The sequence below is a fragment of the Mustelus asterias genome, chromosome 3 (assembly GCF_964213995.1).
Source record: "Mustelus asterias chromosome 3, sMusAst1.hap1.1, whole genome shotgun sequence".
NCBI classification, from domain to species: domain Eukaryota; kingdom Metazoa; phylum Chordata; class Chondrichthyes; order Carcharhiniformes; family Triakidae; genus Mustelus; species Mustelus asterias.
Window position 1 is genome coordinate 81,564,048 of NC_135803.1, and position 13,337 is coordinate 81,577,384.

The following is a 13,337-nucleotide window of genomic DNA, read 5'->3' on the forward strand; positions in this document are numbered from 1 at the left end:
CCAAGGTCCTGTACAGTTGCAGCATAACCCCACGGCTCTTAAACTCCAACCCCCTGTTAATAAAAGCTAACACACTATAGGCCTTCTTCACAGCTCTATCCACTTGAGTGGCAACCTTCAGAGATCTGTGGATATGGACCCCAAGATCTCTCTGTTCCTCCACAGTCTTCAGAACCCTACCTTTGACCCTGTAATCCATATTTAAATTAGTCCTACCAAAATGAATCACCTCACATTTATCAGGGTTAAACTCCATTTGCCATTTTTCAGCCCAGCTTTGCATCCTATCTATGTCTCTTTGCAGCCTACAACAGCCCTCCACCGCATCCACTACTCCACCAATCTTGGTATCATCAGCAAATTTACTGATCCACCCTTCAGCCCCCTCCTCTAAGTCATTAATAAAAATCACAAAGAGCAGAGGACCAAGCACTGATCCCTGTGGCACTCCGCTAGCAACCTGCCTCCAATCTGAAAATTTTCCATCCACCACCTGTACATCCACCACATACAGACAGTCATCCAAGGCTGGAATTGAACCCGGGTCCCTGGCGCTGTAAGGTAGCAGTGCTACCTACTGTTATCTGCTCCCTGTCTATCTCACATTTTGTATATCACGTTAATAAAGAACAAAGAACAAAGAACAAAAAACAGTACAGCACAGGAAACAGGCCCTTCGGCCCTCCAAGCCTGTGCCGCTCCTTGGTCCAACTAGACCAATCGTTTGTATCCCTCGATTCCCAGGCTGCTCATGTGACTATCCAGGTAAGTCTTAAACGATGTCAGCGTGCCTGCCTCCACCACCCTACTTGGCAGCGCATTCCAGGCCCCCACCACCCTCTGTGTAAAAAACATCCCTCTAATATCTCAGTTATACTTCGCCCCTCTCACCTTGAGCCCGTGACCCCTCGTGAACGTCACTTCTGATCTGGGAAAAAGCTTCCCACCGTTCACCCTATCTATCCCCTTCCCCAATAATTGGGGATTTTTGATAAACATAGTTTTTGTATTGTATATTTCTATTTTATTGTTCTTGTTTAATTGGGTTTGTACCAAGAACAAAGAGAACAAAGAACAAAGCACAATACAGCACAGGAACAGGCCCTTCGGCCCTCCAAGCCCCCGCCGCTCCCTGGTCTAAACTAGACCATTCTTTTGTATCCCTCCATTCCCACTCCGTTCATGTGGCTATCTAGATAAGTCTTAAACGTTCCCAGTGTGCCCGCCTCCACCACCTTGCCTGGCAGCGCATTCCAGGCCCCCACCACCCTCTGTGTAAAATATGTCCTTCTGATATCCGTGTTAAACCTTCCCCCCCCTCACCTTGAACCTATGACCCCTCGTGAACGTCACCACCGACCTGGGAAAAAGCTTCCCACCGTTTACCCTATCTATACCTTTCATAATTTTATACATCTCTATTAGGTCTCCCCTCATCCTTCGTCTTTCCAGTGAGAACAACCCCAATTTACCCCATCTCTCCTCATAACTAAGCCCCTCCATACCAGGCAACATCCTGGTAAACCTCCTCTGCACTCTCTCTAAAGCCTCCATGTCATTCTGGTCGTGTGGCGACCAGAACTGGACGCAGTATTCCAAATGCGGCCGAACCAACGTTCTATACATCTGCAACATCAGACCCCAACTTTTATACTCTATGCCCCGTCCTATAAAGGCAAGCATGCCATATGCCTTCTTCACCACCTTCTCCACCTGTGACGTCACCTTCAAGGATCTGTGGACTTGCACACCCAGGTCCCTCTGCGTATCTACACCCTTTATGGTTCTGCCATTTATCGTATAGCTCCCCCCTACATTAGCTCTACCAAAATGCATCACTTCGCATTTATCTGGATTGAACTCCATCTGCCATTTCTTTGCCCAAATTTCCAGCCTATCTATATCCATCTGTAGCCTCTGACAATGTTCCTCTCTATCTGCAAGTCCTGCCAATTTTGTGTCATCCGCAAACTTACTGATCACCCCAGTTACACCTTCTTCCAGATCGTTTATATAAATCACAAACAGCAGAGGTCCCAATACAGAGCCCTGCGGAACACCACTAGTCACAGGCTCCAGCTGGAAAAAGATTTTTAAATCTTTCAATCTAATTTAGAAAACATATCAATTCAAAGGAAAGGACTGATTCATTCCTGTTACATCTACAAAGGATCTATTATACAAACACCCAATTTCCAATTGCCTGTTAAGAAGTCACTGTCAGAACCACTGATGTGATTCAGGGGACCAATGGTTTCCTGAAGATTTGTTGAGAAAGACTTGTGGACTTAATGGAAAGGAAGACTTGAACTTATATTGTGCCTGAATGTGTCCCATGGCTCTTCAAAGTAATTCATTTAGGTACAGCACTGAATGTACAATGAAGTATTTTGAATTAGATTGAGTCTTGTCGTGAATTCAAATCGAGCAGCTGTTTTTCACAAAGAAATATCTTAGAATCAACATCAGACCAGGTAATCTAGTTTTACTCTTACTGATTGATACATGCATGTCAACACAAGGGGAATTCAGTGAATAGTATCATAGGATCTATGGTGTGTACCTGAGAGGGCAAGGTCTTGCTTTAAGGACTCATCGAATTCGGCAACTCTGACAGTGCAGCACTCAGCACTGCCCGTTGTGGCAACTTAAATTATGTGCTCAATAAGTTGTAAATGCATAACCTTCTGATTCAGAGGTACAAGAGCTCCCAATTCAGCCAATCTGGCACAATGCATGAAACAATGCTGTAAATCGCAAAATCACAGATTGTCATGGAGCAGAAAGAGGCCATTCACCCATTGTGTCTGTACGAGTTCTTTCCTTGAGCAATTCACTTAGTGCCAGTTTCCCATCTTCTCCCTGTAAATCTGCATATTCCTTCCACTTCAAATAATAATTTAATTCCCTTTTGAATGTTTCAATTGAACTTGCCTCCACCACACTCTCAGACCTTAACCACTTGCTGTGTGACAAGGTTTTCTCTCATGTCCCCTCTGTGTCTTCTGACAATCACTTTAAATCTGTGCCCCCTCACTCTCGATACTTTCACCAGCGGGAGCAGTTTCTCCCTATCTACTCTGCCCAGACCCCTCATGATTTTGAACACCCTATCAAAACCTTCAAGGAAAACAGTCCCAACTTCTCCAATCTATCTTTATAACTGAAGCTCCTCATCCCAGAAAACATTCACATGATTTTTTTCTGCATTCTCTACAATGCCTTCACATCCTTCCTAAAGTTCAGGACCCAGACTGAACACAATACTCCAGCTTAGGCCCAACTAGTATCCAGTTGAACATAACCTCCTTATTCTTATACACTATGCCCCCATTACCTATTAATAAAGCACCCTCACCCTGTCCTGCCACCTTCAATGATCAATGCACATATACATTCAGATCACTCTGCTCCTGCACCCCTTTAAGAATTTTACTCCTTATTTTATAATGTCTCTCTATGTTCTTCCTACCAAAATTAATCACCTCACACTTCTCTGCCTTGGACTCTACCCGCCACGTATCTGCTCATTTCACCAACTTGTCCATACTGTCCCTTTTATTCTTGAGCTATAACTTTGCTCAGAAGTCTGTTGTGTGGAACTGTATGAACTGCCTTTTGGAAGCCCATGTAAACCACATTACCCTCGTGGACAGAGTGGATAGTGGCATGGACAGAGTGGATAGTCAGAAGCTTTTTCCCAGGGTGGAAGAGTCAATTACTAGGGGGCACAGGTTTAAGGTGCGAGGGGCAAGGTTTAAAGGAGATATACGAGGCAGCTTTTTTACACAGAGAGTTGTGGGTGCCTGGAGATCATTGCCGAGGGAGGTAGTGGAAGCGGATACGGTAGTGACTTTTAAGGGGCGTCTTGACAAATACATGAAGAGGATGGGAATAGAGGGATATAGTCCCCGGAAAGGTAGAGGGTTTTAGTTAAGTCGGGCAGCATAATCGGTGCAAGCTTGGAGGGTCGAAGGGCCTGTTCCTGTGCTGTAATTTTCTTTGTTCTTTGTTTCTGTCCTTTTGAAGTTCTACATTGTTCTCCTCACATTTTATAATGCTTCCAAGTTTCACCTTCAATTTTGAAATTGTGACCTGTAGACCAATATCTAGCTCATTAATATGTAGAGAAGAGCAATAGTCCCAATACTGACCCCTGGGGAACTCCACTATAAAACTTCCCCCAGCCAGAAAAAACACCCATTAACCATCACTCTCAGTTTCCTGTTACTCAGCGAATTCCCTATCCATGTTGATACTAAAGTTAAAGTTTTAAAGTTTATTTATTAGTCACAAGTAAGGCTTACATTAACACTGCAATGACGTTGCTGTGAAATTCCCCTCGTCACCACACTCCGGCGTCCGTTCGGGTCAATGCACCTGAACAGCATGTCTTTCAGACTGTGGGAGGAAACCAGAGCACCCGGAGAAAACCCACGCAGACAGTGACCCAAGACAGGAATCGAATTTGGGACCACTATGAGGCAGCAGTGCTAACCACTGTGCCACCATGCCACCCCCCACCGTGCCGCCCCATTTGTCCATACTGTGCCTTTTATTCTTGAGCTATAACTTTGCTCAGAAGTCTGTTGTGTGGAACTGTATGAACTGCCTTTTGGAAGCCCATGTACACCACATTACCTTCATCGAACCTCTCTGATACTTTTTCAAAAAAACTGCAGCAAGTTAGTTAAACATGATTTCCCTTATGAAATTCATGCTGCATTTCCTTAATTCACCCAAGTTTGTTCAGAATTATTGTTTTTAAAAATTATCCCACCATCAAAGTTACTGACTGGCCTGTAAGTTTTGAGTAAAGATGTAATGTTTGCAATTATCCATCCTCTGACACAACCCCTAGTCTAAAGAAGACTGAAAAATGATGGCCAGTGCATCTGCAATTTCCACTCTCACCACTGTCAGTATTCTTGGAGGCATCTCACTGGTCCCTTAGCAATTTTAAGTACCAATAACCTATCCAATATTTCCTCCCTATTCATTGTAAATCCTCTAGTGTCCGAACTACCTTCTCTTTTACCATATCCTGGATAGCATCTTCTTTTTTGGTAAAGTATTCATTTAATACCTTAGCTATACCCCCTCTCTCCATGTGTAAATCCCCTTTCTGGTCAGAATACCTTCCTTTTACCACCCTTTTACTACATATATATATATATATATATACACCTACAGAAGATTTTCAGATTCCCTTTTATGTCAACTTCCCATCTCTTTTCATGTTCTCTCTTTGCTTCTCTTATTTGCTTCTCCAGCTCCCCTCTGGTTTCTATATTCAATCTAGTTCTCAGTTGTATTTCCTTCCTGACATCTGTCATAGGCAAACTTTCTGTCCTGGGAGCTCTAGATTTGTTTGTCCTACCTTTCCCTTTTGAGGGAATATATTCTGGCCCTCCATAATGCACCTCCACCACCCACCCACCCCCCCAATCACCACCACCCCAACCACCCCCCCCCCCCCTCCCCCACCTCACTTCTTCCTGTCCTATTTTTCCTGAACAGTTTGTATTCAGGGATTCCTAACACCTGGTTCTGCTCTTCATTCAGATACATGATTTAGACTCTGTTACATTCTCCATTATTCTAGCCCCGCCTATTAACTTCCCCTATTCTAGTGCTATCTCTCCCAGTATTCTGTGCACCATAGTATTCCTCTCTGATTTTATCTCCTGGTTCTCACACCCCCTGCCAAGTTAGTTAAACCCTCCCCTATAAGACTAGCAAAACACCGAAAAAGGAACTCAGTCCCCGCTCTGTTTAGCTGCCTTTATCCTCCTCCAGAGCCAGTCCCAATAGCCCATGAGTCTTAAACCCTTCCTCTTGCACCATTTTTCCAGCCATGCATTCACCTGTTTGACCCTCAGCTTTCTGTACTCACTTGCACATGGCTCTGCGAGTAATCCAGAGGTGGCTACTTTTGAAGTCCTGCTTGATAATTTTCTACCCAACTCTCTAAATTCTGTCTGCAGCACCATATCCCTCTTTCCATCTATATTGTTTGGACTGATGTGGACCACGATTGCTACTTGTTCACCCATCCCCCTCAGGGTGCTCTGCAGCCAGTGACATCCTCGACCCTGGTACAGAGAGGCAATACACCATTTTGGATTCATGTCTTTGGCCAATTCATGATCACGGTTTCTCTTCCAGTTTCTCTTGTGCCCCAGTGTACAGTTCAGCCACCGATGGTACCATGGATTGGCTCTGATTGTACGCCACAGATGAACTATCATTTTCATCAGCATTTAGAACTCAATACTAGCTTGGAGAGTGAGATGCACACAGGGGACTCCTGCACTGCCTGCCTGTTTCTTTTTGACTGTCTGCTGCTCATCCAGTCCCTCTCTTCCTGCATAACCTTAAGCTGCAGGGTCACCACATCAATAAACATGCTATCCACAAAGCTTTCTCACGGATGCACTGCAGTGACGCCAGCTGCTGTTCAAGTTCAGAGAGTTTAAACTGCTGCAACTGATGACACTTCCTGCCCAATTGGTTACCCAGGACATGGGAAGCATCCTGGAGTTCTCACATAGTACAGGATGTGCACTCTTTGAGATTTGAGTAGTCCTGCTATTTATCTATTACTAATAAACTTGTTAGTACCAATACCTCATACTACAATCAGTAAACGTTTGTCAATACTGATAAATCTTACTATTAATAAACCTTAGCAATATTAAGAAACATTATTAATACTTTTAATTTCAAAAGATAATTGATGCACCTTACTAGCAGTAATAACCCTCACTTTAAAAAACACATCAAACTCACCAGTTTATTCCCTAATTTACATCAGAAATACTAACCAGCCAATTATTTATCTGCTTCCCTGTGAAACCACATCATCATTTTTCTATGTTGAATCCAGGCATTCATTGGAAAATGATTACAGTCTCTGACAGAGTTCTCACCTTCCATCCCTGTACTCTTTATAGCCCATTGCTCTCACTCTTTCTCTCCCCTCAGACTGAGTACTTGTCTTCCCTCTCCTGCTCTTCTCACACTTTCTCACTGCTCAGCCTTCTCTTCTCCAAGGAAAACACTCCTAACTTCTCCAATCTATCTCCACAACTGAAGTTCCTCATCCCTGGAAACATCTTTATGAATATTTTCTGCAATCTCTCCAATGTTTTTACATCCTTCCTAAAGTACGGTGCTCAGAACTGAATGCAATGCTTTAGCTGAAGCTGAACCACTGTCTTATACAAATTTAACATAGCTTTGTTGCTTTTGTACTCTATACCCATATTAATAAAACTTAGGATAATGTATACTTTGTTAACTGTGCTCTCAACCTGTCTTGCCACATTCAATGACTTATGCACAACAGGTGTAGACCCCCAAATCTGTTTCAACATTCGATAAAATCACGGTTGATCTTCTACTTCAACTTGACAATCCTACTCAATTCCCATATCCCATGATTCCCTTAGTGTTCAAAAATTTATCAATCTCAATCTTGAATATCCTCAAAGACTGAGCATCCACAGCTCTCCAAGATAGAGTTTCACAGGGGCTCACAACACTCCTTGTGACAAAGTTTCTCATGATCTCAAAATAATCAACCTCTTACCTCACGACTGTGACTCCTGCAACTGAGACCCTTCATCCAGGGAAAGAAACATCTTAGTACCTCTCCTATCAAACCCTGAAAGAATTTTATACATTTTAATGAGGTCATGGGGTGAAAAAGACAGAACCAAAAGTGTGCAGTCTGACAACTCCTGCCCCTGTCCTTTATATGAGGTGAATAATGCATTGTGGCCAATTAGAGGAACCCAGCAGGAAGCCGGTGAACTGGGGGAAGGAGAAGTGGACAGCATGGCCAATCAGGTCTCTTGGGAGAGGGGTCACGTTGTGAATCAGTAGTCAGTCAAGGCCACCCATCTAAAGGCACCCCGGCACTGGCTGGTGGCAGCAGCAGTGGCAGAAAACTATTTGGAAGCTATGAACATACGAGAGAAACAAGAGGTAAGAGCATAGAAATCATAGAATCATAGAAACCCTACAGTGCAGAAAGAGGCCATTTGGCCCATCGAGTCTGCACCGACCACAATCCCAACCAGGCCCTACCCCCATATCCCTACATATTTTACCCGCTAACCCCTCTAATCTACACATTTCAAGACACTAAGGGGCAATTTTAGCATGGCCAATCAACCTAACCCGCACATCTTTGGACTGTGGGAGGAAACCGGATCACCCGAAGAAAACCCACACAGACACGAGGAGAATGTGCAAACTCCACACAGACAATGACCCAAGCCGGGAATCGAACCCAGGTCCCTGGAGTTGTGAAGCAGCAGTGCTAACCACTGTGCGACCATGCCGCTTTCATGGCTATCGTACTTCAAGTGTCTCATTCAAGTTCTTTGCCAGGAACCAAAGAATATCTAAGCATACCTGTCACATTCCCCTTCTGAATATAAAGTCTTCAGAAAAAGTTTTAAAATCTCCCCTCTAACTCTATTTGTCTCTCCACAATGGAAGAAGCTCAACCAGTACCTTCTTCAGCTTTTCCACAAATAATAGAAGCAGGCCAGATAGCAGGGTCCAGAACAAGGAAAGGCCCATGTTTTGTTGATGACTTCCTGCAAGTCCTCCTCCAAGCTGTAAGTGATCAATTGGGGAGAGGCGAGTGGGGGGGGGGGGGGGGATGTCCTCATGACAGAGACCTCCCTGTCAGACCAAGGAAGCCTCCATGGAGATCACAGAGAAGGTCAGCAGCCATGTGGTTTTTGGAAGGACCTGGCTGCGGTGCTGTAAGAGTCCCATTGCACAGCAAACCATGACCATCAGTGATACATGAGCAGGTGAATATATAGCAATATACTACCTGAATGGCATCCAATTTCTATTTTGAGCAGATTAAAGTTCTGACCTTGGTAAAAGCATGACTCTCATTGTACTACTTCTCAGACTATGTGCCAGATTTCTGACTGGGATCATGAACTATCCCCTGAGAGGGTATTTCTTTCCACCCACAGAGGTCAGCCATCCAAAGGTTCCAGTGTACAAAATGTTTCTGACATCTGGGAGGGCCTCAGTATGTTTGAATCATGACCAACTCCCAAGACACTACACAAACCTGCAAAAATCCTTTGTATGGTCACAGACAAGCTGCGCACTGATCGAATGTAGTCCTTTTCTGTTTACAAAGGCCCCTGTCTCTCTCAATGGTAATATGATTGCCATATGTGTGCAATCAATGTACTTGTGGGAATTCAGCAATAACTGCAAACCCACAGGTTCTGTCTGCGAGACTGCCATTCTCTCCGGGTGAATGACGTGAATGCACGGGCATGCCTGAATATTGCATCTGTGAAAACCTTGTCACAATGACAGACTACAAGATGAAGGCATGTAAAATCGCCGGCTCCAACGCACCCATCCCTGATGAGCTCAATGCATTCTATGCCCGTTTCGAGCAAGAGGTCAGCGAGAGCATGCCCTCCGCCCTGAAAGCCCTGGATGAACCTGTATCTGGGGTCACCATTGCAGATGTCAGAGCAGCTTTCTTGAAGGTCAACCCACGGAAAGCAACTGGCCCAGATGGGGTACCCGGACATGCACTCAGATCCTGTACGGATTAGCTGGAGGAGGTAGTCACAGACATCTTCAACCTCTCTTTAAAACAATCTGAGGTCCCTATCTGCTTCAAGAAGATGATCATCATCCCAGTACCTAAGAAAAACCAAGCAGTGTGCCTTAATGACTATCGGCCGGTGGCTCTGACATCCATCATTATGAAAGGTTAGTCATGGCACGAATCAATTCCCGGACTACCTGGATCCATTACAATTTGCCCACTGCCGCAACAGGTCCACAGCAGACACCATTTCCCTGGCCTGCATTCAACCCTGCAACATCTTGATAACAAGGACACATTTGATTTGATTTGATTTATTATTGTCACATGTATTAACATACAGTGAAAAGTTTTGTTTCTTGCGCACTATACAGACAAAACATACTGTTCATAGAGAAGGAAACGAGACAATGCAGAATGTAGTGTTACAGTCATAGGTAGGGTGTAGAGAAAGATCAACTTAATGCAAGGTAAGTCCATTCAAAAGTCTGACAGCAGCAGGGAAGAAACTGTTCTTGAGTCGGTTAGTATGTAACCTCAGACTTTTGTATCTTTTTCCTGAAGGAAGAAGGTGGAAGAGAGAATGTCCGGGGTGTGTGGGGTCCTTAATTATGCTGGCTGCTTTGCCGAGGCAGCAGGAAGTGTAGACAGAGTCAATGGATGGGAGGCTGGTTTGCGTGATGGATTGGGCTACATTCACCTTTTGTAGTTCCTTGCGGTCTTGGGCAGGGCAGGAGCCATACCAAGCTGTGATACAACCAGAAAGATTGCTTTCTATGGCGCATCTGTAAAAGTTGGTGAGAGTCATAGCTGACATGCCAAATTTCCTCAGTTTTCTGAGAAGGTAGGCTTTCTTAACTACAGCGTTGGCATGGGAGACCAGGACAGGTTATTGGTGATCTGGATACCTAAAAACGTGAAGCTCTCAACTCTTTTTACTTCGTCTCCATTGATGAAGACAGCGACATGTTCTCCTTTACGCTTCCTGACGTCGATGACAATCTCCTTTGTCTTGTTGACATTGATGGAGAGATTATTGTTGCCGCATCAGTTCACCAGATTCTCTATCTCATTCCTGTACTCTGTCTCGTCATTGTTTAAGATCCGACCCACTACGGTCTGACATAGGTATCCTTGTTATCTAGGTGTTCCAGGGTTGACCTATGTCAGACTCCTATTTATTGACTACAGCTCAGCCTTCATAAGAACATAAGAACATAAGAAATAGGAGCAGGAGTAGGCCATCTGGCCCTTCGAGCCTGCCCCGCCATTCAACAAGATCATGGCTGATCTGAAGCGAATCAGTTCCACTTACCCGCCTGCTCCCCATATCCCCTAATTCCCTTATCGATCAGAAAACTATCTACCCGTGATTTAAACATATTCAACAAGGAAGCCCCCACCACTTCAATGGGCAGAGAATTCCAGAGATTCACTACCCTCTGAGAGAAGAAGTTCCCCCTCAACTCTGTTCTGAACCGCCCCCCCCTTATTTTGAGGCTGTGCCCTCTAGTTCTGGTTTCCCTTCTAAGTGGAAAGAATCTCTCCACCTCTACCCTATCCAGCCCCTTCATTATCTTATATGTCTCTATAAGATCACCCCTCATCCTTCTAAACTCCAACGAGTACAGACCCAATCTGTTCAATCTCTCCTCATAAGCTACACCCCTCATCTCCGGTATCAACCTGGTGAACCTTCTCTGCACTCCCTCCAAGGCCAATATATCCTTTCGCAAATAAGGGGACCAAAACTGCACACAGTACTCCAGTTGCGGCCTCACCAGTGCCTTGTACAGTTGCAGCAAGATCTCCCTGCTTTTATATTCTATCCCCCTCACGATAAAGGCCAACATTCCATTCGCCTTCTTGATCACCTGCTGCACCTGCAGACTGAGTTTTTGCGATTCGTGCACAAGGACCCCCAGGTCCCTCTGCACAGTCGCACGATGTAATTTTTCTCCATTTAAATAATATTCCAATTTACTATTATTTCTTCCAAAGTGGATAACCTCACATTTGCCAACGTTATATTCCATCTGCCAGATCCTTGCCCACTCGCTCAGCCTATCCAAATCTCTCTGCAGACTTTCCGCGTCCTCCACGCAATTCGCTTTCCCACTCACCTTCGTGTCATCAGCAAACTTGAATACCCTACATTCAATCCCCTCCTCCAGATCACCTATGTAAATGGTAAACAATTGAGGCCCCAGCACCGATCCCTGCGGCACGCCACTGGTCACCAACTGCCAACCAGAAAAGCACCCATTTATCCCAACTCTCTGCTTCCTGTTAGATAGCCAATCCCCAATCCACGCCAACACCTTACCCCTAACTCCGTGTACCCCAATCTTCTGCAGCAACCTTTTGTGAGGCACCTTATCGAACGCCTTCTGGAAATCTAAAAACACCACATCCACCAGTTCCCCTCCGTCAACCGCACTAGTGACATCTTCATAAAAGTCCAGTAGATTCGTCAAACACGACTTTCCCTTCATGAATCCGTGCTGCGTCTGCTTGATCGAACCATTCTTATTCAGGTGCTCTGTTATTTCCTCTTTAATAATGGACTCTAGCATCTTCCCAACTACGGACGTTAAGCTAACCGGCCTGTAGTTACCCGCCTTTTGTCTACTTCCTTTTTTCAACAGCGGCGTAACAGTAGCTGTTTTCCAGTCAGCCGGCACTACCCCAGAGTCCAGTCTGTTACAATTCCAGAGTTCAATACTATTATTCCCATGAAACTCATCTCCAAACTCCGTGGCCTGGGCCTCGGCACCTCCCTCTGCAACTGGATCCTGAACTTCCTAACTCACATACCACAATCAGTAAGGATAGGCAACAACACTTCCTCCACGATCATCCTCAACACCGGTGCCCCACAAGGCTGTGTTCTCAACCCCCTACTAGACTCCTTATATACCTATGACTGTGTGGCCAAATTCCCCTCCAATTCGATTTTCAAGTTTGCTGACGACACCACCGTAGTGGGTCGGATCTCAAACAAGACGAGACAGAGTACAGGAATGAGATAGAGAATCTAAAGAACTGATGCGGTAATATTAATCTCTCCCTCAATGTCAACAAAATGAAGGAGATTGTCATCGACTTCAGGAAGCGTAAAGGAGAACATGTCGCTGTCTTCGTTAATGGAGACAAAGTAAAAAGAGTTGAGAGCTTCAGGTTTTTAGGTGTCCAGATCACCAATAACCTATCGTGGTCCCCCCATGCCAACGCTGTAGTTAAGAAAGTCCACTAATGCCTCTACTTTCTCAGAAGACTGAGGAAATTTTGCATGTCAGCTACGACTCTCACCAACTTTTACAGATGCACCACAGAAAGCATTCTTTCTGGTTGTATCACAGCTTGGTATGGCTCCTGCTCTGCCCAAGACCGCAAGGAACTACAAAAGGTGAATGTAGCCCAATCCATCACGCAAACCAGCCTCCCATCCATTGATTCTGTCTACAGTTCCTGCTGCCTCGGCAAAGCAGCCAGCATAATTAAGGATCCCACATACCCCGGACATTCTCTCTTCCACCTTCTTTCTTCAGGAAAAAGATACAAAAGTCTGAGGTCACGTACTAACCGACTCAAGAACAGTTTCTTCCCTGCTGCTGTCAGACTTTTGAATGGACTTACCTTGCATTAAGTTGATCTTTCTCTACACCCTAGCTATGACTGTAACACTACATTCTGCACTCTCTCTTTTCCTTCTCTATGAACGGTA